The sequence below is a fragment of the Lolium perenne genome, chromosome 3 (assembly GCF_019359855.2).
Source record: "Lolium perenne isolate Kyuss_39 chromosome 3, Kyuss_2.0, whole genome shotgun sequence".
Taxonomy (NCBI): Eukaryota; Viridiplantae; Streptophyta; class Magnoliopsida; order Poales; family Poaceae; genus Lolium; species Lolium perenne.
Window position 1 is genome coordinate 177,297,940 of NC_067246.2, and position 27,604 is coordinate 177,325,543.

Genomic DNA, 27,604 nt, shown 5'->3' on the forward strand with positions numbered 1-27,604 from the left:
CTTAGCCATTGCACATGGTAAGGATGGGGGTGTTTCCGGAGCAGAAGGTTAAGCTTGGAACATAGTTCGGTGCTTGCAAGGTTGTGGCAACTCCCTCCATCGATGATAACCTTTATTGACTTGCCATTGATGCCAGCTCTTGTTTGGAAGATGTTGCACCTTTGGTCTTCATTGGGGAGTGCATGGGTTGTCAACACTTTGGTCACCACAAGTGATGGGCTTGCATCATGCACACATAGGACTTGCTCTTGGTCTTCCAAGTCATCATCTTCATGATTGGTTGCGGCTTGTACCAAGGCTTCGTATTCACCTTCACTCAAGTACTTCACATCTCCATCATCCCGAGTTATCATAACTCTTGTGTTATTGCATTCAAAGGATTAATGTCCTTGAGCACCACACTTGAAGAAAGTGATGTTACTAGATCCGGTGGAAGCTTTGGAGGACATAGTTGATTGCTCCGGCTTGAAGCTTGTTGTCTTGATGGCACTTCACTACAACAGGACAGAGCTTTGGTAACACAGTGTTGTGTTACTACATGTCCAAAACAGTGTTACTAGGCCGTGTAGTAACACAATTTGTGATGTGTTCCATTAGGCCGTGTTACTAAGTGGTATCCATTGTCACACATAATAATTGTTCCTACATGTAAGAAAACGTGTTACAATTTTCTTGTAGTAACATTAATCATACGTGTTACTAAGTGCACTAGTAACATGTTTTCTTAACTATAGTCACACATATAGTAACATCTTTCTATGCACCATAACACTACTAGTAACATAGTTTTCTAACTGTGGTAACACAATTGGTAACACATATGGGTGGTTCTAGTAACACAATTAGTAACATATTCTCCAAATATTGTACCACAATAATTAGATAATAGTTTGATGTGGATGACACATGTGTTGACTTGGCAATCTATGTGGACGTGGATGCCACATGGCCTAGATGTTGAATTTGGTTGATGAAATGGCATTTTTTATTTGATTGCCTGCATTCGTGACACATTTAATTTTACCTAGAATTTTCTTTACAAATTAGCACATGTTTCCACGATAATTCTTGTCTAGTTTTGCATTTTAATTTTTCCCATTTAATTTGGATTGCTTTTCAGGCTCATTAAAATCATCAATTACGTTTCAGTTACAAACTATCGTTTCAGTTACAAAATATATAAAATTACTGAAAATTACGTTTACATTAGTGAGACACAAACAACAACTAGTCGTTTGCAACAACATCATATGGCCACCTCATGGCAAAAACATTGAGAACTTCATAATAACTAATCCAGAATGCCAGAATAAGAATGTCTACGATGAAACCAAAAACAGACTTGATTCCTCCGCCAATCATCATAAGAGCCGACACCAAAGCACCTGCAAAATTAAAGTAAACATGTTATTGTTGTTAGGAAGAGATAAAGAGTGAAAAATTATAATATTTAGGAACAAACCTAGATCTTACAAGAAAATTATTATTTCAATACACATTTCACTTTCACTACATCATCACTAGTCTTTTGATTATTTTTGTGTGGAATAACTTTTGATTTCATATATAGCATTATATTTCTTTTGCCTACAGACAATCATGTCAAGTCTGTAAAACATAATACGTATATAGGCATGTAGGATCTTTGACTAGCAAAGCATATAGCAAGTCCATAGAAATTAGTGAAGACTTTGCAGAGAATAGTATGCATAGGAAGCTTTAAGGAAGGTAAGTGGGCTACATGAATTGGTCGGTGCATATATCGGCACCACGTAGTGAAGACAGATATAGGTTTATGCATTTACTAAACCTGCTGGTGCTAAACTGCATATCAAACGTGATTTAAATGAGATATACTATAAGCAAAATATGGACATAAATCCCACCATAGTGTTGGTAATTCTTAGCAAGAATTGTTCTCCCTGTCCATCAGTACTCACATGTACGTTAGTTACTCCACCTGAAATAAGAGAAAGATAATTACAAGAAAACTCTGTTGACAAGTTCCTACGAGAAGTACCAAAATAAACAAAGATGGCAATCATCACAAACCCAGTTTTGTACTTGGTTTGTCCATCACCAGCACTCTAGTTGATGGTACTAACTTAAGTCGTGACAAAGGCTTACTTCACTATTCTTATTTGTGAATAGAAAATATGCTCCACCTAGACTATCCGTAGTACATAGATATAAATGAAATAATTTCTTCTCTGCAATTTTAAATGTTAAATTTAGTTGCTTTAGTAGCAATGAACATTATGCAATGCCAAATGAAATTTCTCAAATTATAGTCATCAAACCATGGGTTAGATCATATAAAAGTTTCCCGACTCTAAGCCAGGAAGGTTCATGTATAAGTGGAGATAACATTCTACATACAGACTCTATATACTTTTTAATTATGAATTTTCTACTCCGTCTGATCCCACTAAATCTGAGTCAATTAAAAAGAAGTTGTACTAAATCCAAGTCAATTAAAAGGGATCAAAGGGAGTAGTTCATTACAATAATCGTCAAGAATAAAATTTAAAATTAGATGGTGGGTACCAAATGTCTGGAGCTGAATGAAAATATTACCATAGGTTATGTTTCTCAAATATCATTTCGTCAACAGCAATCAATGACAATAAAGAAACTTGAAACCAAAGGGGCATTTTATCGAGCAGCTTCTGATCATCACTGGACATGAAAATATGAGAGTTTTAATACGGGCAATTAGAAAATCAGGGTGATGTCCCAGTCCATCAAATTATACTTCTATTCCACAATAAGTGTGTCGAGATAGTAGAACATGTGGGCTTTCAGGAAGCATAATTCGAAAAAAAACACGAATTGGAAATCTGCACCTTTGCGCTAGTAGAACATGTGGGCTTCCAGGAAGCATAACTTGGAAAAAAGAAGTACAATCTGAATCTGCACCAGTGGCGTCCACCGTCCAGCAGGAGGCCAAAGATGATGGGATCTTGCTGCCAGCACTATGTCCGTGCAGGGCCGCCGGGCGTTAGAGGGGAATGGAGATCCAGTGCTGTGGTGGTCGGTGGGGGTAGGGATGGGATGTGTTGGGTGCCTCGGCGGCGAGGTCTTGCGGGCGGCGCGATGGTGGGGGCGCGATGGTGGTTGACTAGCTGCCTCTATAGATGAGATTAGATATAGAGTCTGAGTTAATTACGGGATTTTTTTTTGTTTCACGCGCTGGTGATAAGGGATTTGGCAGGGGAGCTCTCTATATATAGGAACTATTGATTGGAGGGAAAAGTGAAAAAAAAAGCGGGAACAATTAAAACATTTCCCTCCCGATGGTTTTTAGTCTCAACAAAATAAACAGATCGGGAGAAAAAGAATTTACTATTTTTTTAGAGCAACTTCAACGTCATATCGCACCGCGCTAAAAACCCCCCGCCAATATAGCTTGCGGAAGGATGCCCACGCAGCTCCAAAGGGCGCGGAAAAAATGCACGTGCGGTAAATTTTTGGAGCGTTTAGGATAATACCCTATCCGACGCGGGATATTTTGGGCACCGGCTTGCGAGTGCGTTACAAACAGAGCTCGCGTGGGAGGAAACCCTCGAGGACATTTCACGCGCCGCGCCTCTTCGACGCCATGTGCAGCGCCGCTTCGTCGCCTCGCCTCCGCTCCACCGCCCCTTCCAGCCCCTCCCTCCGACGTCGGGGTGTCGCCGTGCCGCCGCGGGATGCTGACCTCGTCCGGCTTCCGCGGTGCGCGCGCGCGGCTGAACGACACGTTCTACATCGAGCTCCGCGCCGTCAGGTTTCGCTTGTGCCTCGACACCTATGAGATGTGGCGGCGTGGCACCGCGGCAGCCTGTGGCGTGATATAAACTTGGACACATCAACTCGCCCGCTGAGGCGGAGTTCTTAGCGCCGCCTCCAATCCTCATCAGTGACGAGGACCGTCACCGCCAGGCGCAGCGGCGGCTCGCCATCGCCAAGGTGGACGAGCTCGCTATTCAAGCCTGGCACACGAACTTCCCCCAGGACATCGTCGACAAGGAATTTCTTCATACCGAAGAGGCGAAGAGGAGGGGCGAGGCAGGTGGACCGGCGTCGAAGGAGGGCTTTTATCAACGCACAGTTGGAGGGCCAGTCCACCATCTCCGGCGACAAATTGAGGTGGGATGACCTGTGGACCGAGTCCGATGACAACACCAGACGATTTCCTCCATGGCGTGCGGTGACGGGACACAATAGGGCAGCGTTATTGTAACACACTTTTGCCTCTGATACAGTTTGTGTTACTCTTGATTGTTGGCACACAAATGTTATGTTACTGCAATTTTACATGTAACATATTTTTCCATCTGTTACATGATTGTGTTACCAAAACTCTGTTGTGTTGTAGTGCTTCTTGCTTGCTTGGGAGGATCCTTGGAGGCACTAGCACTTGTATTTTTGATGCTTGAAGAGGTACTTATTGCATTTCTTGCGGCAAAGAAGGTCTTGGACTTGGCACTTGCTAAGTCTTCTCGCACTTGACGCTCGGCCCTTGTAGCTTGATGAAGTAACTCAACCATGTTTGTGTAAGGCAAACACTCCACTATCCTCTTGATGGGAATGTTCAATCCATTCAAGAATCTTACCATTGTTTGCTCTTCTCGCTCATCCACATTGGCACTCATCATGGTCATGCGCATCTCCTTGTAATACTCCTCAACGGACTTGAAGCTTTGCTTGAGTTGAGTAAGCTTGTTGAAGAGGTCGCGTTTGTGGTGGGTGGGCACAAAGCGTTTGTGCATGACTTCTTGCATCTCTTGCCATGTGTCACTGGGCTCTAAGTCTTCCTTGTCATGCTTATTGTTTACTTCTTCCCACCAAACATTTGTATATCCTTCAAACTCAAGTGATGCCATGGCCACTTTCTTTGCTTCGGAGAAGTTGTGTATGCGGAAGATTTTGTCAACCTTGAGTACCCAAGATAAGTATGCATCTGGGTCTTCCTCTCCTTGGAACTTGGGCATGGTGAACTTTAGCTTCCCAAAGATTTCTTCCTCATTACGGTCATTGCGTCTAGGAGGTGGTCTTTCTTCACCATGTTCTTGACGTTGTTTAAGTTGAGGTTGTGGACCTTGAGCATCTCGATCGTTGCTTCTATTTTTTTGACGAGGAGGTGGTCTTCCATGACCTTGATCTTGATCATCATTGTTGTGGCGGTGTCGAGGCATCACACTTTCTTCACTTGATGCTTGGTGAAGACTTGATTCATCATTTCTCTCCCTAGGAGGTGGTCTTCTACCATGAGGTCGATCATCATGATGGCGACGATTATCTTGACCTTGTGGGCCTGGTGCACCATTACGTGGAGGTTGCACAACATTGATGATTTGGCGCTCTTGTTGCGCTTGACTTTGTTCCTCTTCATGAAGGCGTTGCCTTCTAGCTTGAGCTTCTTGTGCTTGTCGTTGCCGTTCTTGTTCTTCAAGTGCTTATTGTTCATTGCGGATACGCTCTTGTTCCCTTGCTCGAACTAGCTCTTGATCATGTCGTAGGCGTTCTTGCTCTTGTTGGAATTGAGCATGAAGAGTCTTTTGTTGAAGGCGCTCTTCTTCAATGCGTTGACGTTCTTGGACAAGTCGAAGTCGAGCTTTCTCCGCTTCTTGAGCTTGTTGGTGAAGCACTTGAACATCCACATTATGGTGGCGTGGGTCTTCATTGGAATCATGGTGAGACGATGTAGGAGCTCGTGACCTTGAACTTTGAGAGCACGAAGACCTTGAGTGGTTGAAAGAACATCTCTCACATTATGTTTTGTGTGTTTGATGTCAATATATATGATACACTAATGTTTGTTTAAGTGGTACAGAGATTACATAGATATTTATTCATGTGTGTTGGATTTGATCGTCTGTCAAAAGGATTCAGAAAAAGTTGGCCAGGCCGGATAATCCGGGCCGGATATTGTTGAAATATCCGGCCCCCTGGTTTTGGCTAAGTCTTCGAGGAAATGCGGCTCTGTATGGGGGCCGGACATTTGCCCGGATAATGTCCCGGTATTGTACCAGGGCCGGATTATCCGGGCCGGATATTTTGGAAATATCCGGCCCCCCCGTTTTTGGCTAAGGACTGGAAGAAAAACTTCTCTGGCTATGGGCCGGACATTTGGCCGGACAATGTCACACTTTTGCCCCGAAGACCGGATTATCCGGGGGGGGCGGATTATCTGGCCCTTACTTAGGCCGGATTATCCGGCCCCCCGGAAACAGCAACGACTCCTTTTTGAGAGGGGGTATAAATACCCCCCTTCTTCCTCCTTGGTTGTTTGCTCAATCATTGCACAAGAATTCTGCCAAGCCACCTCCATTAGAGCCACCTCAAGAAAGTCAAGATTTACAAGATCTCCTTCCTCCCCCAACCAAATCTCTTGATCTTTGGAGATTCGAAGGAGAAGACACCGATCTACATCCTCACCGAAGCGTTCTTCATTTCCCCCTCTCTTGTTTGAGGGATCTCATGCTAGTGTTCCTATTTGGTTCCCTAGTTGATTTGTGTTGATGTATTGTTGTTGATTGTTGTGTTGTAACAGATTTGGGAGCCTCCAATTTGGTTGTGGATGTGTGCCCCAAGAACCTTGTAAAGGCCCGGTTTCCGCCTCGAGGAAATCCCTTAGTGGAAGTGGGCTAGGCCTTCGTGGCGTTGCTCACCGGAGATCTGAGTGAAGCCTTCGTGGCTGTTGGTTTGGCTTTCGTAGCAACCACACTCCTCCAAACGTAGACGTACCTTCTTGCAAAGGAAGGGAACTACGGGAATCATCTCCGTGTCATCGCGTGCTCCACTCTCGGTTACCTCTATCCTATTCTATCTCTATATCTTGCTTAGTTGTTATCCTTGTCATATAGGTAAATTCACTTAGTTGCATATCTAGAGAATTTACCTTTTGTGTCAAGCCTAAATTGAAAAAGAACTAAAAATTGGTTAGCACATATTCACCCCCCCCCCTCTAGGTGCGGCATACGATCCTTTCAATTGGTATCAGAGCCTCGGCTCTTATTTCGGGCTTAACCGCCTAAGAGTATGCCGGACGAGGAGTCCTCGGAAGGGGCCGCCAAGATGGTCTCCGTGGAAGACTTCAATTCGTTGAAGTCCTCCGTGGAAGCCCAAATGGAAAGCATGAAAAAGATGATTGCCGAGCTTTTGGCTCCGGCCCTTCCCAAGGCTCCTAGTGTAGAGGTAAAAGACACGGGTGTGTTAGATGAGGGAGAGGCTTCGGACTTACCCTCATCTACCAAACCCGTGGAAGGTGACAACTTAAACACTATCAAATCCCCCATTGCATCTCCCAAGGGAACTAGTGAAAGTGAGAGCTACAATCGAGTACCTCCACCTTTCCAATCACCCGATATACCGGTTCCCCATCCCCATTTGAACATTCGGGGCGACCCACCTAAGTTTTCTATTGAAAATTTCGATACTTGGCGATTTGAGTTCCGCTCTCATGTTTGTAGTGCCTCCAATGAATTATGGAGAATCATCATGGAGGGCTTCAAGCCATACAACCCCGACAAGTTGACTAGAAGAGAAGCGGCGGATAGTCAACTCAACGTCACCGCCTTGTACATGATTCAAACTAGTGTGGGGACAAAGGAATTGCATCGTGTCCGGAACTACACCACCGCCAAGGAAGCTTGGGATGGTTTGACCTCGAGTTGCATTGGAAGTGAGAGCACAAGGAGGAACAAGTATAATGCTCTCAAGAATAAAGCCGAAGGGTTCATGAGGCTACCGGATGAAGATCATGAAGACATGTATGGAAGACTTCTCACCGTTGCCGATGCCTTCCGGCTTGTTGGTGCCACCCACATCAATGATTCTTGGATCAAGGAGAAGTACATTGAATGCATGATGCCATTTGTACCCATTGATGTCAAGACTCTTGTGGGAAGGGAATGCTATTCCTCTCTCACCTCTCAACAAGTCGTGCACGAGTTGCAAGCTCTCAAGGTGCTTGAGGAAACCTCTCATGATTCTCGCAATCGTGCTATTGGGATGGCAAAAGGTTCCAACCTTGCCTTGGTGGTCAACTCCGTTGAAGAAGTGGTTACTCAAGAATCTTATAGAGCATCTTGGAGTATGACCTATCCGGAAGATTTGCAATGCCACTACCATGATCACATGGCCTTCCATGCAAAATCCTTTTGGGTTGATCCCTCCAAGGCCAAGGAAGACAACATCAAGAGGAACAACAAAAATGGGTTCACTAGCTTTGGTCCAAAGACAAGATCATGCTACAATTGTGATGACAAGCGCCACTTCATTGCCGAATGCCCCTATGAGAATAGAGAGCTTCATAATGGGAGGCTCATTCCCAAGGACAAGAGCAAAGACTCAAAGGGCAAATATTCAAAGCCCCTCAACAAGAAGTTCTACAACAACAAGACCAAGAAGGGCAAGAGGCCCTCAAGAGTTGTGCTAGTAACAAGGGAAGAATATTCTACCGATGAAGTTGAAAGTTCTAGTGGTGATGAAGATGAAGAAAGCTCAAAGGAATTAGCCGCCATCGTCACCACCAACACACCCTCTTCATCTCTCTTTGAATCTCCCAATGAGAACCCTCATATCAAGAATGCACATTGCTTCATGGCAAGGTCCTCCTTGGACACACCTATTGTGCTATCAACTCAAGAAGAGTATACCTCCGGAGATGATGATGTTGATGATGAAGAAGATGCAACCTCTAATGGATTGGTCGCTCTTGCCTCCCTCTCCACCAACTCTTCATCACCAAGTGAATCCCCCAATGAGGTCATTCATGTGGAGGAAGAAAGTTGCCTTATGGCTAAATCCTCCGAGGTATCATCCCCTAACCCCTCTATGCCTAACTTATCTAGTGATCTAGGGGTTGATGATGCTAGTCTAAAAGTGAAACAAGAAATGCTAGAGTTTGAGGATTTCATTCTTAACCTACAAGGTAACACTAAGAAGCATGTTTCTAGCCTCATGGTTCGTATAGCTCAACAAAGTGATATGCTTGAGAAAAAGGGTCAAATAGAGAGAGAAGACTCTCTTGAAATCCATGCTCTCAAAAATGCTCTTGAGGAAAGTCAAGAAACTATAGCTTCTCTTGAGGAGAGGCTAGAAACTCTTGAAGAGCCTCAAGATAAAATTAACAAGCTCACTAAAGCTAGAGATCTTGCTAGGGCTAAGTCTAAAGTGCTTAAAAAGGAAAAGGCCCAATTTGAGGTTGATCATGAGAAACTTGTGAAAGATCTAGATGAACTAGACAAAGCTCACAAAGCTTTGAAGAGTGAATACACTCTCTTATCCAAGTCTTATGAGCAACTTCAAATTAGGCTTGCCTCTTATGATGTGCCTAGCTCCTCTACTCCTTCATGTGATCATGCAAATGTTATTGAGGAAAATGCTAGGTTGAAAGATGAACTTGCTAGGACCTCCTCTCCCCAAAGTAAACTTTCCTTGGATGATCTTTTGAGTAAGCAAAGGTCAAACAATGGGAAGGAGGGACTTGGTTTTAATTCCAAGGCTAAAAAGGCAAACAAGAAAAAGACCAAGCCCGCACATGAGAAAGCTAATGGTGAACCCCGAAAGGGCAACACCATTAATGATGATGGTGCGGGAATAGATAATCCTCACTATGTTCTCTTTAAAGATTATTATGGTGATGTTTATGCTAAGTATGTTGGTCCATATGATGGTTATGTTGCTTGGTCTATTTGGGTTCCAAAGACCCTTGTTGCTAACAAAAGAGGACCCATTGAAAAATGGGTACCTAAATCCAAGAATTGATCTCATGTAGGACTATGCCGCCGGAGGTTCAAAATGGGTACTTGATAGTGGATGTACAAGTCATATGACCGGTGGCAAGAACCTCGTCAAGGAGTTGAGGCCTAACATAAATGATATCACCGTCTCCTTTGGCGATAATTCTACATCCGAGGTATTGGGTTTTGGCAAGGTTGTGGTTGCACACAACATTACTCTTGTGGATGTCATGCTTGTCAAAACCCTTGGTTACAATTTGCTTTCCGTTTCCGCCCTTGGCAAGATGGGTTTCGCCGTCTTTATTGATAATGATATTGTGGTCCTCTTGTGGAGCAAGACTCTAAAAGTCGCATTCGTTGGGTATCGCGAACACAACTTGTATGTGGTGGACTTTTCGGGGACCACCACGTCGAGTGCGATGTGCCTATTCGGAAAGGCGGACGTGGGTTGGTTGTGGCATCGCCGCCTAGCCCATGTCAACATGAGAACTTTGCAAAGTCTTCACAAGGGGAACCATATTGTGGGACTAATGGAAAATGTGTCTTTTGCCAAAGATCGTGTTTGTAGGGCTTGTGTTGAAGGCAAAATGCATGACTCTCCGCATCCAAGCAAGACCATCATTTCTTCCAAGAGGATCTTGGAGCTCCTTCATGTGGATCTCTTTGGTCCCGTTACTCATGCAAGTCTTGGTGCGAAGAAACATTGCTTGGTGATTGTCGATGACTACTCAAGATACACTTGGGTTTACTTTCTCAAGACGAAAGATGAGACTCAACAAGTATTCATTGATTTTGCTACCGAGGTGCAATGCCAACACAACCTCCTCATTATGGCAATAAGAAGTGACAACGGCTCCGAGTTCAAGAACTACACACTCAATGATTTTCTTAGTGATGAGGGGATTCGTCATCAATATTCCGCTGCTTACACCCCTCAACAAAATGGTGTTGCGGAGAGGAAGAACCGGACTCTTATGGATATGGCAAGGTCTATGATGGCGGAGTATAAATCCCGCTATAACTTTTGGGCCGAAGCCATCTCCACCGCTTGTCACTCCTCCAACCGGCTCTATCTCCGCAAGGGTTTGAACAAGACTCCATATGAAATACTCACCGGGAACAAGCCTAATATCTCATACTTCAAGGTGTTCGGGTGTAAGTGTTTCTACAAAATCAAAGGGGTTTGTTTGTCTAAATTTGCTCCTAAAGCTTTGGAGGGTATATTTGTTGGTTACGGTGCCGAATCTCACACTTATAGAATCTTTGATGTATCCTCCGGGATTATCATTGAATCTTGTAGTGTGAAGTTCGAAGAAAATGATGGCTCCCAAGTGGGGCAAGTTGATGTTTGTGCAGGTGATGAAATACCTCAAGATGCCATAGTAAGAATGGGTGTGGGATTTTTCCGCCCCATTGAGGGACACGGTGTGGCGTCTCGGGAAGGACTATGCTCTACCACGGTGGAGCCCTCATCTTCTCAACATCAACAAACCCCATCAAGTGAAGCAAATGATGCACCAACCCAAGAACAAGAACAAAACCCTCCCCCTTGTGTGCAAGATCAAGGACAAGATCAAGGACAAGTTCAACCACGGATTCATGATGGATCCGATGAATATCCTTTCAACATTCTACTCTCACCGGATAATGTCCAAGATCAAGCACATGAGGATGAGCAACCTCAAGTACTTGAGGAAGCTCAAGTTGAAGGTCAAGACGGGGACCCAAATGATCAAGTTGATCAAGTGACACCTCCAAGGCCAAGAAGAACCAAGGAGGAGATCGAGGCCCGTCGTTTAGCAAGAAGAGAAAGGACCCTTGAAATTCGTGGACACACTCATGACAAGGTCCTTGGTGATGTTCGAGCAAAAGTCTCCACAAGAAGGCAATTGGCTAACTTTAGCAATCATCATGCCTATATCTCCGTAGTGGAACCCAAGAAAGTATTTGAAGCCCTTGAAGATTCGGATTGGGTGGAAGCTATGCATGAGGAACTCAACAACTTCAAGCGCAACAAAGTGTGGACCTTAGTAGAGAAGCCAAAGGAGTGCCGCAATGTTATAGGCACTAAATGGATATTCAAGAACAAGCAAGATGAGTTTGGAAATATTGTGAGGAACAAGGCAAGATTGGTGGCTCAAGGTTTCTCTCAAGTTGAAGGGATTGACTTTGGAGAGACCTATGCTCCCGTGGCTCGTCTTGAGTCCATCCGTATCCTTCTTGCTTATGCATCGCATCATAACTTTAAGCTACAACAAATGGATGTGAAAAGTGCTTTTCTTAATGGTCCTTTGCATGAAGAGGTGTATGTTAAGCAACCCCGGGGTTCGAGGATCTCAACTTTCCTAACCATGTCTACAAGCTTGATAAAGCACTTTATGGTCTCAAACAAGCTCCTAGAGCTTGGTATGAGCACCTTAAGGAATTGTTGGTAGACCGTGGGTTTGATGTTGGGCTAATCGACCCCACTCTTTTTACTAAGAGGGTCAATGGGGAGCTTTTCGTTTGCCAATTATATGTTGATGATATTATATTTGGCTCTACTAACAAAGCTTTCAATGATGAATTCTCAAAGCTTATGACCGATAGGTTTGAGATGTCTATGATGGGAGAGATGAAGTTTTTCCTTGGTTTTGAGATCAAGCAATTGAGAGAAGGAACCTTCATCAATCAAGCAAAATATCTCCAAGACATGCTCAAGAGGTTCAAGATGACCGAGTTGAAGGGTGTGGCCACTCCTATGGTTACCAAATGTCATCTTGCTCTAGATCCCAATGGTAAAGAGGTGGATCAAAAGGTATATCGCTCCATGATTGGATCCTTGCTTTACCTTTGTGCATCTAGACCGGACATAGTGTTGAGTGTTGGTGTGTGTGCAAGGTATCAAGCTTCTCCTAAGGAGAGCCACATGATAGCTCTCAAGAGAATCTTTCGATATTTGGTTGATACCCCAAGATATGGTATTTGGTACCCCAAAGGCTCAAGTTTTATTCTCAATGGGTACACCGATGCGGATTGGGCGGGTGACAAGGATGATAGGAAATCAACTTCCGGGCTTGCCAATTTCTTGGTAGGTCCTTGGTGTGTTGGTCTTCTAAGAAGCAAAATTGCATATCTCTCTCCACCGCCGAAGCCGAATATGTTGCCGCCGCAAGTGGATGCACTCAATTGTTATGGATGAGGCAAACTTTAAAGGAATACGGTGTCATTTGTGACAAAGTGCCTCTATTATGTGACAATGAAAGTGCTATCAAGATTGCCTATAATCCGGTGCAACATTCAAGAACGAAGCATATTGAGATCCGGAATCACTTCATTAGGGATCATGTTGCCCGTGGTGATATTGAGCTTATCTATGTTCCTACCAAAGATCAACTTGCCGATATATTCACGAAGCCTCTTGATGAAGCAAGGTTTTCTTATTTGAGGAATGAGCTAAATATCATCGATTCAAGGAGTATAGCTTGACCATCTTGCAAACACACCTTCGTCTCAAAACTTTATTTGGTTTAGATGTGGGCATGGAAATAGGGGGAGTGCGGTTTAAATTATTGAGCTATCCCTCCCCCCATAATGCCAACATTAAAGATTTCATTCTCGTTATATCATATGTTGATATGTGAGCTTAAATGATGAGTATTGGTTTGGACCCAAGATATATCTTCGCGGTGCCATACCATAACACTCATATATGGTGGCCTAGGCCACCACACTCTTCTTCGTGAAGAGTTGGAGTTGTTTGGTTTTTCATTGGATTTTATTGACATCTCCATGTTCTTATGGGAAATCACTCTAGTTTGGCCTTATTTGCTCATATCTTGCAAACTTGAGTGACCATGTACCATTAACAGTTTGTATCTTCTAAAACCTAAGCCTACCCTCTCCTATAAGCCATTTCCATCTTGCTCATTTGTCATGTTTGGTAAAAACTTGGAGTTTGAGGTTTTTCGGTCGGATGATCTAGGGTGCTCCATCTTATTGGTAAATTTGCACCTTATATGTGACGTGATACTTTATTACATCATATATGGGTGTTGCAAATAACCAACGAAAGATGGGCCGGATTCCCGGTGATTCTGGAATTTTTCCAGAACCCCGGATAATCCGGCCCCAGGCGACCCCGGAATATCCGGCCCGGCCGGATTATCCGCCCTAAGCTAGGGCCGGATTATCCGGCCTGGGCAGATCTTGAAAGGGTTGAGGTGGAGGCCGTGGGGTGCAAAACGGTTCATACCTTCCTCCCCCACGCGCCTCTCTCCTCTTTCTCCTTCCTAGACCGCCGGATCTCCTCCTCCTCGCCGGAGACGCTCCGTCCGCCCCCTCTCGGAGCTCTTGGGTGGATCGGGTGCATCTCCTCCCTAGCTACCTTCTCCTCCAAGCGGTTTCCACAATGGATGTGGGTATGATTCACAATCTCTAACCCTAGATGTTGTGTTTTATATGTGCTATTTTCTTGGTGGAATTGGTGTCTAGTTGTTCCAAATCACGTGTAGTGTACTCCTCTTGCATGCTATGAGGCCGATCTAGTCTTAGACAAGTTTTTGATTGGAAATCTGCACATCTCGCAGGGCCGGATTATCCGCCCCCCGAGCAGGCCGGATTATCCGGCCGGGCCGGATTATCCGCCCCCAGGGGACACCGGATTATCCGGCCTGGAGCTTTATCGCCGCTGCAGTTTTGCTTCAATCTATCATGTCTAGATGTGTACCGACTTATAGCATGTTTCTCGAGTATATTACTATATCTTACATGACTTATGAGCATTACCTTCTCTTTGCTTCCCGCCTTTGCTTCTCACAGGTGGTGCTTCTCGGGGTGGTCGGAGACGCCAAAGGCATGACCGATCTAGTGACGAGTTTGCACCCAATGCACCTCGCAAGTCCGTCACCTCAAGGAGGAAGAACAAGGAAGTGAGGGAGAACTACAAGACCATGGATCCAGTGTCTTATTCTGCTATTCGCTTGAAGAACTGGTATGAAGATGTTCCAAGGGATGAAGAGATAGAGGGCAGGAGATTCTGGTGCATGGAGCAAGTGTTCATCTACAAGGACATCTATGAGCCTATGAAGAATCTGAGACCCATGCAAGCTATCAATGTGGACATCCTGGCTGAGAACAACCACTTTGAAGATGCTATCTGGGTTGCTGGAAGAATGGGCTTGAAAGATATCATGAAGATTCAATGTGACTATAGCCCAGAGTTGGTGAAGCAATTCTTTGCCACTTTGGCAATCAAGACCGATGAGGAACGCACTATGGAATGGATGTCTGGCTCCACTCACTGCACTGCCACTCTGCGCCGCTTTGCTGGTATTCTTGGAGTTCCTATTGATGAGGGTCGTCGTCTTCATGGACCACAACAGACTGACAAGAATGCTCTTGCGAATCTCTATACCTCAGCAGGAAGGATTGGTTATACTAAGGGGCTGCTCCTCATATACAGTCAGTTGCTCCGGTTCTTTCGGGCAACCATTTGCCCAAGTGGTGGTAATAATGATGCTATCCGGGGAGTCCTTGTGGATCTTATGCACCTCAGCTTTAAGTGTGCTCGTGATGGTAATGAGGTGCAGGACTACACTCTTGATATCATGGACTTTATCTTCCATGAGATCCGTGATGCCATGGTCTCCCGGACCACCATACCTTATGCCCCCTACATCCAGCTTCTCATCAACAACTCTGTGTCTGTGAGTGAAGATTTGAGTGGGTATCCGTTGGTGAAGCACCATGTCAAGAAGGCCTACAAGCTTAAGCCAGTCTCTTCAGCTGTACCTGCACCTGACTCTTTCATGCATGATGCTCGTTCTAGTGGTGTTGCTCCTGCTCGTCATCCTGATGTCCCGGCTATGAGGAAGGAAGTGACTCGGCTTAGTTGGTTTCAGCGTCACATCCTTTGCATGAACATTGAGATTCACAAGGAGAACTATGCAGCTAGCCGTGAGCGTTCTGAGATTAAGCATACTCAGGCGGTTATCCTACACAAGCTCAGTGGTGATCAAGGTCCCCGCCTCAGCCTCCAGCTCACCAGGGTTACAGTGGATGGCACTCTGCACAGGTTCCATGGAGTGATCTTGATGATTGCCTTCACAGGTCCAACACCTCTCGTCGTTCTCCGGATGCTCCTGACACTGATGAAGAGGAAGAAGAAGAAGAAGAAGAGGCGCAAGAGTCCGATGATGATTATGCCTCCGAGTGATTCCCATGGGACGTGTAGCATCGCGCTTGTCCCCTTTTTGGCGTCTCGATGCCAAAGGGGGAGAAGTGTTCTATTAGGATTCTCGGGGATTTGCATGGTTTGGGCACAAGCATATGCGTTTATCATTCTTATATTGCTTGTGTTCCCGCTTATTTGAACTATTTGGTTTGTTTGTGTGCCGTTCAAAACTATGTGCTATGTGGTGTGAGACATTGGTATGGTTTTCGGATTTTTATTAGTTGAGATCAAGGATATTACATTATGTGTGATGCTATATCTCCGTATTATATATCTACACATGGGTATGACTTCTTACATCCTATCTCAACTTCATATGTGTCAATGTTTTTTTGTTAGAGCTCATGTTGGATATCACTTGTGTTGAGGCACCATACTCCTATGTGTTGTGTATTTGTATTCAAATGCAAATTACTTATATGCACACATGTAGGGGGAGTGCCTCTATGTTTTGCCATCATGCTTGTCTCTATAGTGATTCTCTTGCAAATCCGTATATTGTCATCAAACACCAAAAAGGGGGAGATTGAAAGAACATCTCTCACATTATGTTTTGTGTGTTTGATGTCAATATATATGATACACTAATGTTTGTTTAAGTGGTACAGAGATTACATAGATATTTATTCATGTGTGTTGGATTTGATCGTCTGTCAAAAGGATTCAGAAAAAGTTGGCCAGGCCGGATAATCCGGGCCGGATATTGTTGAAATATCCGGCCCCCTGGTTTTGGCTAAGTCTTCGAGGAAATGCGGCTCTGTATGGGGGCCGGACATTTGCTCGGATAATGTCCCGGTATTGTACCAGGGCCGGATTATCCGGGCCGGATATTTTGGAAATATCCGGCCCCCCCGTTTTTGGCTAAGGACTGGAAGAAAAGCTTCTCTGGCTATGGGCCGGACATTTGGTCGGACAATGTCACACTTTTGCCCCGAAGACCGGATTATCCGGGGGGGGCGGATTATCCGGCCCTTACTTAGGCCGGATTATCCGGCCCCCCGGAAACAGCAACGGCTCCTTTTTGAGAGGGGGTATAAATACCCCCCTTCTTCCTCCTTGGTTGTTTGCTCAATCATTGCACAAGAATTCTGCCAAGCCACCTCCATTAGAGCCACCTCAAGAAAGTCAAGATTTACAAGATCTCCTTCCTCCCCCAACCAAATCTCTTGATCTTTGGAGATTCGAAGGAGAAGACACCGATCTACATCCTCACCGAAGCGTTCTTCATTTCCCCCTCTCTTGTTTGAGGGATCTCATGCTAGTGTTCCTATTTGGTTCCCTAGTTGATTTGTGTTGATGTATTGTTGTTGATTGTTGTGTTGTAACAGATTTGGGAGCCTCCAATTTGGTTGTGGATGTGTGCCCCAAGAACCTTGTAAAGGCCCGGTTTCCGCCTCGAGGAAATCCCTTAGTGGAAGTGGGCTAGGCCTTCGTGGCGTTGCTCACCGGAGATCTGAGTGAAGCCTTCGTGGCTGTTGGTTTGGCTTTCGTAGCAACCACACTCCTCCAAACGTAGACGTACCTTCTTGCAAAGGAAGGGAACTACGGGAATCATCTCCGTGTCATCGCGTGCTCCACTCTCGGTTACCTCTATCCTATTCTATCTCTATATCTTGCTTAGTTGTTATCCTTGTCATATAGGTAAATTCACTTAGTTGCATATCTAGAGAATTTACCTTTTGTGTCAAGCCTAAATTGAAAAAGAACTAAAAATTGGTTAGCACCTATTCACCCCCCCCTCTAGGTGCGGCATACGATCCTTTCAGTGGTGTCTTCTATTGTCTTGACGGTTGAGTGTATGAAGGATATTGTCCAACGCCGTCTTCATCTCTTTTGTTTCTTGACCTTGTATGGTGAGTGTTGCTTTCAACTCGTTGCCTTGAGCTTCCATCATGTCATGGAGGTCTTGAACTTGGTTATTGAGGTCTATCCTTTGCACTTGAGCTCTTTCTTCATAGCGGATGTTGGTATCTTTCATCATTGCTTCAAATTCATTGAGCTTAGAGTGGATGGCTTGAGTAGCTATCCAATGTTGGTGCCGCGTCATCGGTAGTTGGTTCCCTTCTCCACTAGACATGGTTACAACTAAAACAAGAACTATGTGGTGGGTGGTTAGGAAAAACTACCAAAAGTGTCAAAACTTTCAAACCAAAATCACTACAAGAAATCTGCCATAAGTTGACAAAAAAAAGGTGTCACTGAAACGTCACTGATGGTTACTTGTGACGTTACAGTGACGCTTTTCAAAACGTCGAAAGCTGGGAGTCAGCAGTGACTGCTTGCGACGTTCCACTTGAAAACGTCGTAGATCTTTGTGACGTTTGCAAACGTCACTGATGGCATGACGTTCCCAAAACGTCATGGGCACCTGCCCCCGAGTCCAGCGTGGCAATCCGACGTGGCAAAATTGTGACGAATTAGAAACGTCATTATCTGAATTCAGCCCGGTCCATTCATCTCCTTATGTGGGCTGAGCCCATTAGTACTGATTATTTTTTTCGGCTTTGTTGGGCCTTGGCCTTTTTAGTTTTTTTTATCTTATTACCTCGGCCTTTTTTTAGCTTATTTTTTTTCAACGGCCTTTTTAGCTGCTGTACTTACTGGGCCTGGGCCAATTTTCATTGGGCCTGGCCTGTTTAAAGTCTTGGGCCGTGGCCTTTTTAGGACCCATTACAGTTTTGGGCCGTGGCCTTTTTAGGACCCATTACAGTTTTGGGTCGTGGCCTTTTTAGGACCCATTACAGTTTTGGGCCGTGGCCTTTTTAGGACCCATTACAGTTTTGGGCCGTGGCCTTTTTAGGACCCATTAGAGTTTTGGGCCGTGGCCTTTTTAGGACCCATTACAGTTTTGGGTTTTGGCCTTTTTAGTGTCCGTTACACTTTTGGGCCTTGGCCTTTTTAGGGTCCATTATGGTTTTGGGCCTTGGCCTTTTAGGGTCCATGAAGATTTTGGGCCTAGGCCTTTTTAGGGTCCACAAAGGTTTTGGGCCTCAGCCTTTTTAGGGTCAATTATTTGTTGGGCTGTAGCCTTTCAAGAGCCCATATATTTCTAGGCTACTTTGGGCCTTGGCCTTTTAAGAGCCCACAATAGCCCAACAGTGCATATATTAAATTAGGAAATTCAACAGCAAAATATAAAAGACAACATTTCAAATCTGCAAATTTCACAGCAGAGTCACAGCAGCAAAATGACCAGGTTTACAGATTCACCAACATGTCAAGAAAGTTCACAGATTCACCAACATGTCAAGAAAGTTCACAGATTCACCAATAAGAAGTTCACAGATATGACCAAGTTATTGTCACGCTGCCAGGATGTGACCAAGTTCCATGGCGGGACACAAAAAAGGGATACGACCAGCAGCAGGAGCTAATTCGCAGAAGCTCCGAAGATGGACATCATGTGAGCAAGCCTCCTATCACTTTCCTCAGTCCGCTTGAGGAGCTCCATGTAGTCCTTGTCACGCTGAGCTTGTGCCGCTTCATTTGCCGCTTGCTTCTCCTTCTGGGCAGCTGCTTCTTCCATGATGGCAGCAAACTGCTGCTTCATCTGTTCAGCTTCCTCCTGGGACCTCTTCACCGTGCTTCCAGGTCATGACCATGCGCAGATACAGCAGGTGCGCTGGGCTTGTTGCGCTTGACGGTGGGAACTGGGCTGAAGTCCAGCATTCTTCAGGAAAGTGCTGTGCTTGGCTTCCTTGCTAAGAACCTTTGCAACAACAGCGACTGCAGACCTTGGCGGTGCACCTTCTGGCACAGGAGTAGCCATCTCAGCTTCCATATCAGCCTGGAGATCTGTTTCCAAAAGATTCATCAATTCAGGAAAAGCACAGGTCCAAGAATGGTTCACAAAATTGAAATGAACAAGCACTTACTATTGCAGCTAGAGCTTCCTCAGAGAAACCATCCTTCTTGCTGTGATGGGTCGCCTTAAAGATGTCAACTGCATCTAGCTCTTCACCTCTGCGCTCCTCCCTCTGGAAATGATGTTCACCAAGAATCAGAACATAAAGCTTGTGGAGACAAGAGTAAGATGCAAAAGGAAATTCTGTAAGAGTGTTCTTACAGTTGCATACAGATGAGCAGCATAGCTACGAGAGCCAGTCTTTTGTCCAAATTTGACCGCAGCACGACTGTCCTTGTTCTTGGTACATGTGTTCTGCAGAAGGGCACAATCATGATATTCAGCAATGTGCACACTACAACGATGAGCATCATGTCTACCATGCAAGCACTAATGACTGCAACTGAAGCAAAAAACATACCCTGTGTCTTGGGCAATGTTAAGAAAATCGGTAATCGTTAACTGCTCGGTCGACTGGGGAGTAGCAATTAATCGGAATTCGGACGATTAACTGATTTAATCAGTCGGCTATTAATCGGTGCAACCTACACAAATTAGCACTTAAAATAGTTTATATAAGAAAAATAATAGTATATGAGTCTCTATATGTCTGTCCCTACATCTCTGGAGCCTAAAATCCTAGAAAAACATGTACGCTTCTCCACATTGACCTAATCTTCAAGGTCACGAGCGAATCGGATCCACTAGCCGAAGCCGCGTTCCTTCCTTCCATTTCTTCTTCTCTCACCTCTGAAGTTTATCTTCTCCCACCACCTACCTAGTGTACGACCCCTCTTACACCTCAATCACCTAACCTATTGAAGGTGTCGTCGAGCTCCTGGACGAGCTCCTCAAGGTGGTCGAGCTCCTGTATCTGAGGTTTGGGAAACTACGAGTAACTGGTCTGGGAGGGCAAGAAACTATTTGGCGGTAGTGGAAATCAATCTACCGGAGGCTTCAATCAAGCGGGAGCTTCGCAAAACCTACTTTATTGGGGAGGGGTAGCGCCTTATTAGCGATATGCATTAAAAATATTGTAACTTTTTTACCAAGTGTAGTAGTAAATCGGGAACATACCTAGTAATCGGACTTTCGGACTGATTAATCGGGCTAAAGGATTAACCCAAGCGATTAATGGTAATCGACACGGTCAGGCCCCTAGTAGCGATTAATCGGCCTAGTAATCGTTGAATCGGCCTAGTTTTTGAACAGTGGTCTTGGGGTTACCCACAGAGCAGTTAGAGCTTCCCATTCTTCATCTGAGACATCCTTAACAGGGGACTTGATGCTGACTTCATTTGCTGGTACTTTGTCGAAGTAGTCCCTTTTCAGGATGTAGCGCCTGTTCTTCGACACTTTCCGCAGTACGTCATAGCAAGCCTTCTGGATGTCTTCCGACTTTGTGTCCATGTTGAAATTTGCCTACAAAGCAAACAAGGGCAAGGACGAGGTTAGTTATCATGAACTATGAACAATCAAGCAAGCACTCCTATCATCTAACTAATGAACTGGTGATGAAGAAGATTACCCCATATTTCCAACGAAGTCGGCCAACAAATTCTCATCCCTCTTGTACAACTTGAAATGCGGAAGGAGTGGCATCTGGCCTCTTGCAAGCATTCCACCCTCCGATGCAAACTTGGCAGCAGGCAAAGGCTTCTCAGGACGTTTCAGCCCTGGAGGAATCTCAATGGTAAGCTTGACTCCCATCCCCTTACAAATCTGCTCCAGCCCGGTGCCCTTCCTTTTACGGCCACCTGCAGCAGTGGTTCCACCTGAATAGCATACATACAAAGATCATGTCAGAAAGCAGCACCCACATCCAAAAGAGTTTATAAAGATAAACAAAAAAAGCAGTAGATAGTGAGGACAGCTGTCCAACAAAAACTTGCCTTCATCATCCTCAGGATCAAGAAAACCATCAGAATCAAAGTGCTGATGGTCCATGACATCGATGCGATGAGGACCTGTGTCCCCGCGAATGACAGTGCTTCCTTCATTGATCCTTTCATCAATCTGCGGTGAGCTACTGCGATTGTTGCGGGGCGGAGTATCTTCATTGTTGGTTGCAGACGCTTCACTTGATGTCCTCCTGGTGACTCTTTTGGAAGGAGCCTCAGCAACAGGTTCCAGATGCCTCTTTCTCCCTCCTGGAGCATCAGCAAACACTCTACCAGGAGGCATTGAACTTTGTTCCTTCTGCAACCTCTTACTCCTCCTCCCTGGGCTTGTCTTTCCAACAGATGCCTTTTTCTTTCTACTCCTGTGATCCTTCAATGCCTCGCAAAAATAGCAAAACAAAAATGGCATTACATCACAGGTTATAGAAAGACAGAAATAAGAAAATAGATACAAGTAATGCCAGCCCTCCAAAGATGATAAGCAGAATGCACCTTCTCAATGTGTTCCCCTATACTCCCTTCAACCTCCCCATCCTCCTGGTCAACCAATTGGTCATTGCTCGGATGATAATCTGAGCTCTCGCCTTGTGTTATTGCAGATGACTCATCATTTGAAAGTGTGGAACCACCTCCACCTCGACCACCACGTGACTTCCTAAATATTGACACTACGGCGGGAATACCCAGGGACTGCAAGACACAGTTGTTCCGCATCATTGTCCTAGCCATGTCCTTCTCTATCTCGGTGAGGGGCGCTTCTTTTCATGTATGGGAGAAATATGTAACCATTAGATTGATGGTTGAAATGCATAGAAGCAAGCCAACTCGAACAACTAAGGTAAATTGTTTAATCATAGCAATTTTCAACTTTTAGTTTCATTTAATCCTAGGGTACAGAAATATTCAGACAGAACCAAAAACCTCAAAGACCCGATTAAAAGCATCAATTAGACACGATGATGTTAGGATGAAGCCGCATACCAGCCGGCTGCTTCTTCCCAGTCTTTGCCATGCCTGATGTTGATGGGTTGGATATGTGCTGGCACAAAAAGAATAACAATTAGTGACAGCAGATACAACATATGGATGCAATTAAAGAACCAAGCAACATAGGTTCATGTTGATCAACAATCACCTGGTTCACCTTGCTCCTTGAAGTAGGCCAGACCTTGATAGTATTACCTAAGAAGATAACAGGTTATAATCATTAGACATATCCCTTCATACAACAATAGACATGTACACAGATAAAGCTGTAGGCATGTACAGATAAACAGGGAAACCAAACTTTGTTTGGGAGAAGTTTCATCAACACAGGATAAAAGGGCAATATAAATGTTCATCGACGAAATATAAAAGGGCATGCCTTGGTAAAGATCTATACCAAGCAAGATCCGCAGCAGGTAATCATATTATGTACTAGTTGCAGCAAGAAAGATCTGTAGCAGCAAATCATATATGGACTGCAGTAAACTAGATGTACAATCTACAGAGCCCAAGCCAAGTAAAATCCCCCAACAATCACGGACTGGTTGCAGCGAGACCCACGCCAGGCAAGATCTGCATCACTAATTAACTGGTTGCATACAACAAGCAAGATCGGTAGCAGGTAATCATATAGGGACTGCAGTAAACCAGATCTAAATTCTACAGAGCCTGAGCCAAGCAAGATCCGCACCAATCATCGACTGGTTGCAGCAAGACACATGCCAATCAAGATCTGAAGCAACCATGGGCTGGTTGCATATAGCAAGCAAGATCGGCAGCAGGTAATCATATAGGGACTACAGAAAACCAAATCTAAAATCCACAGAGCCTGAGCCAGGCAAGATCCGCAGCAATCATCGACTGGTTGCAGCAAGAACATGCCAAGCAAGATCCGAAGCAACCATGGACTGGTTGCAGCAAGAACCATGACAGGCCGAGCAACCCTGACCCTGGACAAGCCAAGGAAACAAGCCATGCCACGAAATCCCTAACCCTAACCATGCCATGCCAAGCAAACCGTAACCCTAGCCATGGCCGACGAAACCCTAAGCAGGCCAAGAAAAGGCCATAGAAGAGGGGGAAGTGGTCGGGTTGAGGAGGGAACTCGCCTGTAGATCTTGTGGCGAGCGTCTACGCACGCGCGGCCATCGTCGGCGGGTAGATCTCTGCTCGTCCGCTCGTCGGAGCGCCGCTCGTCGGTGGCCGTCGGCGGGTGGGGATGAGCGGAGTGGGAGGGGAATTGGGGTTCGTATCGCACCGGACTGGGAGGGGAATTGAGGGAGCTCGTACGGGATTTGACTGAAATGTCCCTCCTTTCCAGCTTAGGTTAGTGGCGTTTCGGACATTTGCCCTCCTTTCCAGCTTAGGTTAGTGGCGTGGCGGGTGGATTCAAAACATTTCGCTGGAGCTGGCGGGAGAAGCAGCTGGGCGGGAGAGTTTTGGGGTTTGGGAGGGTTTTGGCTCTATCAATTTATTTAAGTAGGATGGAATTTTTGCGGCTTTTTTGTGCAAAACAATAATAATTAAATGCGCAATAATGCATATAATTTGGTGTAGGTTAAAATATTTTTAAAAACAGAATATCATGTAATTAAACGTGTGTCACCTTCATTCCTTTAATGATATTAATATAGGGATATATGAAACTTCTAGAATCCTTAATAAATTATATATAAAAAATCAGAAAATGTTTGGTTAATTAGGTCAAATTATATATGTCTCTTGCACACACTAATTATATGCTTATCATAAGGAATATGCAAGCTTTATCCCATTCTATATACATCAAGATTCCGAACGTGGTAGTTCGATCGTGAAGGATTCTCCTAGAATATAATGTCGTCTCTGCGCTCGACTTTTTGGCTCCGTTTACTTTTGCACAATTACACCTTGCATCACACTTTGACACATAGCATAGGCCCACATGCAAGATTTGGTGGGGTTCCGGTGTTCCGGCGGTCGTTCTCCCCCTCCTCCCCCCAAAACAGCGGAACGTGTGCCCCGGCGGGTCTACCCCCCTAGATTTCTCCGTGCGAGGGTGCACCAATGTACCTTTTCATTCTTTTAGGTTTGTTTAGGACATATACACATGGAGAACCAAGATTGGGACCCTTTGGCACATACACCCGCAGCTCGAGCCACCCACACGATCGAGGGTGTGCCTGATCTACTGGTTAGGGTTCGGCCTAGGGTTAGGGCTAGGGTCTAGGGTTTAGGGGAGCCACTTTTGCACACTTACACCTTGCACCACACTTTGACACATAGCATAGGCCCACATGCAATATTTGGTGGGGTTCCGGTGTTCCGGCGGTCGTTCTCCCCCTCCTCCCCCCAAAACAGCGGAACGTGTGCCCCGGCGGGTCTACCCCCTAGATTTCTCCGCGCGAGGGTGCACCAATGTACCTTTTCATTCTTTTAGGTTTGTTTAGGACATATACACATGGAGAACCAAGATTGGGACCCTTTGGCACATACACCCGCAGCTCGAGCCACCCACACGATCGAGGGTGTGCCTGATCTACTGGTTAGGGTTCGGCCTAGGGTTAGGGCTAGGGTCCAGGGTATAGCGGAGCCACTTTTGCACACTTACACCTTGCACCACACTTTGACACATAGCATAGGCCCACATGCAAGATTTGGTGGGGTTCCGGTGTTCCGGCGGTCGTTCTCCCCCTCCTCCCCCCAAAACAGCGGAACGTGTGCCCCGGCGGGTCTACCCCCCTAGATTTCTCCGCGCGAGGGTGCACCAGTGTACATTTTCATTCTTTTAGGTTTTTTTAGGACATATACACATGGAGAACCAAGATTGGGACCCTTTGGCACATACACCCGCAGCTCGAGCCATTATCACACGATCGAGGGTGTGCCTGATCTACTGGTTAGGGTTCGGCGTAGGGTTAGGGCTAGGTTCTAGGGTTTAGGGGAGCTACTTTTGCACAATCACACCTTGCATTGCACTTTGACACATATCATAGGCCCACATGCAAGATTTGGTGGGGTTCCGGTGTTCCGGCGGTCGTTCTCCCCCTCCTCCCCCAAAACAGCGGAACGTGTGCCCCGGCGGGTCTACCCCCTAGATTTCTCCGCGCGAGGGTGCACCAATGCACATTTTCATTCTTTTAGGTTTGTTTAAAACATATACACATGGAGAACCAAGATTGGGACCCTTTGGCACATACACCCGCAGCTCGAGCCATTATCACACGATCGAGGGTGTGCCTGATCTACTGGTTAGGGTTCGGCGTAGGGTTAGGGCTAGGGTCTAGGGTTTAGGGGAGCTACTTTTGCACAATTACACCTTGCATCACACTTTGACACATAGCATAGGCCCACATGCAAGATTTGGTGGGGTTCCGGTGTTCCGGCGGTCGTTCTCCCCTCCTCCCCCAAAACAATGAACGTGTGCCCCGGCGAGTCTACCCCCCTAGATTTCTCCGCGCGAGGGTGCACCAATGTACCTTTTCATTCTTTTAGGTTTTTTTAGGACATATACACATGGAGAACCAAGATTGGGACCCTTTGGCACATACACCCGCAGCTCGAGCCATTATCGCACGATCGAGGGTGTGCCTGAGATCTACTGGTTAGGGTTCGGCGTAGGGTTAGGGCTAGGGTCTAGGGTTTAGGGGAGCTACTTTTGCACAATTACACCTTGCATCACACTTCGACACATATCATAGGCCCACATGCAAGATTTGGTGGGGTTCCGGTGTTCCGGTGGTCGTTCTCCCCCACCTCCCCCCAAAACAGCGAACGTGTGCCCCGGTGGGTCTACCCACCTAGATTTCTCCGCGCGAGGGTGCACCAATGTACCTTTTCATTCTTTTAGGTTTGTTTAGGACATATACACATGGAGAACCAAGATTGGGACCCTTTGGCACATACACCCGCAGATCGAGCCATTATCACACGGTCGAGGGTGTGCCTGATCTACTGGTTAGGGTTCGGCGTAGGGTTAGGGCTAGGGTCTAGGGTTTAGGGGAGCTACTTTTGCACAATTACACCTTGCATCACACTTTAACACATAGCATAGGCCCACATGCAAGATTTGGTGGGGTTCCGGTGTTCCGGCGGTCGTTCTCCCCCTCCTCCCCCCAAAACAGCGAAACGTGTGCCCCGGCGGGGTCTACCCCCCTAGATTTCTCCGGGCGAGGGTGCACCAATGTACATTTTCATTCTTTTAGGTTTGTTTAGGACATATACACATGGAGAACCAAGATTGGGACCCTTTGGCACATACACCCGCAGCTCGAGCCATTATCACACGATCGACGGTGTGCCTGATCTACTAGTTAGGATTTGGCGTAGGGTTAGGGGTAGGGTCTAGGGTTTAGGGGAGCTAATTTTGCTCAATTACACCTTGCATCACACTTTGACACATATCATAGGCCCACATGCACGATTTGGTGGGGTTCCGGTGTTCCGGCGGTCGTTCTCCCACTCCTCCCCCCAAAACAGCGGAACGTGTGCCCCGGCGGGTCTACCCCCTAGATTTCTCCGCACGAGGGTGCACCAATGTACCTTTTCATTCTTTTAGGTTTTTTAGGACATATACACATGGAGAACCAAGATTGGGACCCTTTGGCACATACACCCGCAGCTCGAGCCATTATCACACGATCGAGGGTGTGCCTGATCTACTGGTTAGGGTTCGGCGTAGGGTTAGGGCTAGGGTCTAGGATTTAGGGGAGCTACTTTTGCACAATTACAACTTGCATCACACTTTGACACATAGCATAGGCCCACATTCAAGATTTGGTGGGGTTCCGGTGTTCCGGCGGTCGTTCTCCCCCTCCTCCCCCCAAAACAGCGGAACGTGTGCCCCGGCGGGGTCTACCCCCCTAGATTTCTCCGCACGAGGGTGCACCAATGTACATTTTCATTCTTTTAGGTTTGTTTAGGACATATACACATGGAGAACCAAGAT

At 45.8% G+C, this 27,604-nt stretch overlaps 1 long non-coding RNA gene across 1 annotated transcript; it reads right to left on the bottom strand.

Annotated features, from left to right (window-relative positions):
- Positions 1-1,185: 1,185 nt before the first annotated feature.
- On the bottom strand, positions 1,186-3,183 carry LOC127342699 (uncharacterized). Its single transcript, XR_007876839.1, has 2 exons — positions 1,887-3,183; positions 1,186-1,385 (listed from the first exon to the last, which is right to left on the bottom strand). It is a non-coding gene; the product is annotated as an uncharacterized lncRNA (long non-coding RNA).
- Between the last annotated feature and the right edge of the window lie 24,421 nt (positions 3,184-27,604).